This window comes from Brienomyrus brachyistius, unplaced genomic scaffold, assembly GCF_023856365.1.
Source record: "Brienomyrus brachyistius isolate T26 unplaced genomic scaffold, BBRACH_0.4 scaffold531, whole genome shotgun sequence".
In the NCBI taxonomy this organism is placed as follows: Eukaryota; Metazoa; Chordata; class Actinopteri; order Osteoglossiformes; family Mormyridae; genus Brienomyrus; species Brienomyrus brachyistius.
This window is the reverse complement of record NW_026042806.1, coordinates 85,190-89,316: the sequence shown is the minus strand read 5'-3', so window position 1 is coordinate 89,316 and position 4,127 is coordinate 85,190. Positions and strand designations below refer to the sequence as shown.

Sequence of the window (4,127 nt, the reverse complement as noted above, 5' to 3'; positions counted from 1 at the left end):
CAGCCGAGAATCAGGGCAAACGAGGGGTTTAATCTCAGGGACGAGGGCACGAACATCAACTGACATCAATGACGGACAAAGGACTCGGGTAAGACACGGACTGAAATACACAGGACTGAGCAAATTAACTAGATACAGCTGGGTACAATCGGGAGAAAACACGTGGGTAATCAGGGGGCGTGGCACACAGGAGGAGCGGACGAGCCGGGCATGACACATTTGTTTAATTAAATTAATTAATTAAGTGAGCTGGTGGCAGAATTTAACAAATACATGGAATGGCTGGGGTGCCCCTGAGGAGAGGTTTAGGATCCAAAGCGTGGTTCATCTAGCGATCCAACAAGGCATCAGTAACTTTATGGAGAAAAGAAGAAATTCTTGTTAGTTTTTATTGTGTCACTTTTAATTTGCATATATTTTTATGATAATTGTGTTTTTGTTCTGAGCAAATATACACAACCCAATTAAATAGCATTAAACGTTTTCTTTGATGGCCCAAGACTTTTGCATAGTACCATATTTTTTCAGAATCAAGAGACAATTTAATAAAAACCAGTCTTACCTTCACAAGATAACGATTATTAAACATTAACCAGCAGGTGGCAGCAAAGCACTTGTGAATAAGTGGCCAATACGTGGTTGTACAGGTTGCCAGCAGATAATCATCCCCTCTGTGTTTAACTGACTCTCATGCTATGACTGTACAGACTGAGCAGGGCCGAGTGAGAGAGGCCTCACTGCAGTTAGCATAACCGTTTATTTTACAGCTCGTCTGACTCATTCTACTCCACGAAGGTCATCTCCTCTGCCAGCTTCCTCTGATCCAGGGAGACCCTCTGCTTCTCTCTGATTGGTTCCAGCTTTCTACAGGAGGTCCAGTGCAGCTGAATGGTGATGATAGTGCAAATCAGGTAAAACACACCAGTCCCAGCTTTCAGTACAGCATCCAGAACCTGCTCCCACCTGTGAGACATATAATACACCAGTGTGTCTGTCAGTCACACATATCACATTTAAACTTGAAGAGCAAAACAGTGAATCTATTCTGACTGAAGTAAGTAAGACTAAGAAAAGGTCACTCTTGAAACTGAAATATAAATTATGAAAGATATTCTACAGAGAAAATGATTAGATGGAGAACAATGAATTAGTGTTCACATCCCAGGGCACTGATAGTGAACAGGTGAGATAAATGATTTTATTAACATATTTTAATGTATCTATTGTATCAGGGTGGCATGGTGGTGCAGTGGTTTGCACTGTCGCCTCACTCCTCTGGCACGTGTACTCAAGTCTTCGCTGGAATTCCGTGTGTATGGAGTTTGCATGCTCCCCCTGTGTCATTGTGGGGTTTCCTCCAGGGACTCTGATTTCCCCCCACAGTCCAAAAACATGCTGAGGCTAATTGGAGTTGTCAAATTGCCGGTAGGTGTGCTTGTGCGAGGGAATGGAGTGTGAGCGTGTCCTGCAATGGGTTGGCACCCTGTCATGGGACGTTCCCTGCCTTGCGCCCATAGGGACCCTGAGTTAGACAAGCAGTTTCAGACAATGGATGGATGCAGCACTGGAACAGATATTACAGAGTACAACTGTAACACTGGTCTACGCTGCAATGAAAAACCACCTACAGACATGTTAGTCAGTCTGCACACCATTAGTAACAATTCATCCTCACAAAGATGAAAAAATGCCTGAATTATGTTGCAAGCTACATGGATTTGTCTGGATTTGTATACATAACAAGTGACTGGCTGTATGTCTGTGGAAAATGCTGTGATTTTTGTCATATTACAGACTGATCATAAACTAGAAGACACACATTCAATATTAAAGACACCAATTAGCCTGACTGTGCGTTTTTGGATTGTTGGAGGAAACCCACACAGCATGTGGAGAACATGCAAACTCCACACAGACAGAGCAGAAGCCAGATTCAAACCCCTAAACATGGAGGCGTGAAGCAACAGCGCCGCCTACTGGACCACCGTGCCACTATCATTGAAACAATAATCCCAATAAATAACTCTGTTTCACAACAGCTGATAAATAGGGGATTATCCCCACAAAGAAGCACAAACCCCTTCGTGAGTGAAACTGCTGGGTTGATTAGTATGTATCTATTTATATTCAAGCATAAATAATTCACAGGCAGATTTAAATCAATTACTTATGTTTAACAGTAATATGAACTGGAATCTGCAGGATTCCACAACCAGCCACCAATACCAGCCAGTGTCCTTCCTCTCCAGTGTCCTTCCTCTTCCTCTTCATTGTCACAATGAAGGTTTTATTTTCTGTGTCATCCCTGATCAGGACAGGCCTCCCATGCAAACTCACTGATCTCTCTGAAGCACAGGAGCCCCCAATCTTACACCACATCCTTTGTCTTTTGTTGTTTCCATAGTAACACTGACACTGTCTCCATCCACACCCGTCACCTCCTGTTTGTCCACTGACAGCCCTGGAGGTCTTCAACACACAGGTAAAACACTCAACGATTTCCACAGCAATGAAATGTTTATGAATATCAGCCCATTACAACATACATACTGTATGTAAATGTTTGGCCAACCCCTGACATTTTTTAACATATTGCTTATCATATTTAACCTCATGAAGTCGCCCGATTTAGCTGACACTGTTACTTCTTCCAAGTCTCGTTTATCATATTGAATTAAATTAAAATGCAGATTTTTAAAATATTAAAACATTTTTCCATCAGTGTTTGTGTTAAGGTCCTTCCTTTTTGACTCAGTGACATGTTACATACTGTGCATCTCATTGGCTACAGTCCGCAGTACAGACATCTTACCATCAGTGACTGACAGATTAACCTGATCAGAGAGGCTCCACTGTACTTCACACCACACCAGTACCGATCGGAATCCTCAGCTGTCAGATTGTTGATGGTCACAGTGAAGACTCGCTGGTCAGGATCATCTCTGACTCACACTTTACCCTCCTGTGGAGAGTCAGTGTGTACTATGGGAGTACATGACTTCACATTATACCCTCTGCACCAGTACGGGACTCCACTCCAACAACCGCTGCAAAAACCGCGCCTCCCTGAGAGCCATCACCCATCAGCTCATCAGCCACTGCAACCAACTGCAAAGACCTCCCTCTTTCCTGCATCCAAGTAAACCAACTTCCTTTCCTTTCTAACAACCTAAACTGTCCTTTTCACCTGCTATATTTCTTTAGGTTTATATTCCTACAAACTGCTTGCTTTGCAGAACAGTTTTTCCCTTTTTAGGTTAATCATTTTAAATCTGGTCACTGCATTTTCATGATTACATCGTTTGTGTCTTTTCCGTTATTTCATGTTTATTGTTTGTTAGGTATAATGTCTGTCTTATGTTAGTTGTAGGAATAAATGTATGTCTTTTTACACAACTTCAGCCTCCGTCATTGAGTGCTCACAATAGTCCCTGCCTCTGCGATCTGGCTACTACGCTCTGAAACCTCAAACTCGCCTGAAATATCGCGAGACTCTCTCTCATTGGCCGTGAGGGGAGCTTCGCTACCGATCGTTTACATTACCTGGTGACCCAGCTCGCTGGACGAGCCTACTAACCCAGGTTATTAAGCGATACGGGTTATTAATGAATCCCATTTAAGTCTCACATTAACAGACTCACTGGGATTCGCATTTGAGTTTGGAGGAGCCGACCATTCGGCATAACAATTGGTTACTAATCAGCATCAAATAATAATTAATTAAAAGTTAATTAATTTCAAAACATATTGGTGGAGATATTAAAATATACCTGAGCTAATAATTCCTACAGCTGTCAGATTGTTGATGGTCACAGTGAAGACTCGCTGGTCAGGATCATCTCTGACTCACACTTTACCCTCCAGTGGAGAGTCAGTGTGTACTATGGGAGTACATGACCTCACATTATACCCTCTGCACCAGTATTTCACATGAGTTTTATATCTGTCACCATAGGAACATGGGATTGTTACAGATCATCCTTTCTGTACACAGGCCCATTTCACTGTAGACACACTGTCAGCACCTGTGGGGAAAATAATTAACTGAATAAGGATTTTCCATCTTATGACATCTCTAAGTAATTATGCTTGGTTTGTGTAATACTTAGATTAGGTCATGTGTAATT

General features: G+C 42.3%; 1 long non-coding RNA gene across 2 annotated transcripts; it reads left to right on the top strand.

The window, feature by feature from the left end:
• The first annotated feature begins 816 nt into the window (after positions 1–816).
• LOC125729155 (uncharacterized) lies at positions 817–3,295 on the top strand. Of its 2 annotated transcripts, XR_007389629.1 has the most exons (4): positions 817–911; positions 2,405–2,482; positions 2,792–2,929; positions 3,024–3,295. It is a non-coding gene; the product is annotated as an uncharacterized LOC125729155 (long non-coding RNA). The 2 variants fall into 2 exon arrangements; XR_007389628.1 differs by lacking the exon at positions 3,024–3,295 and having other exon boundaries at positions 2,792–2,993.
• The last annotated feature ends 832 nt before the right edge of the window (positions 3,296–4,127 follow it).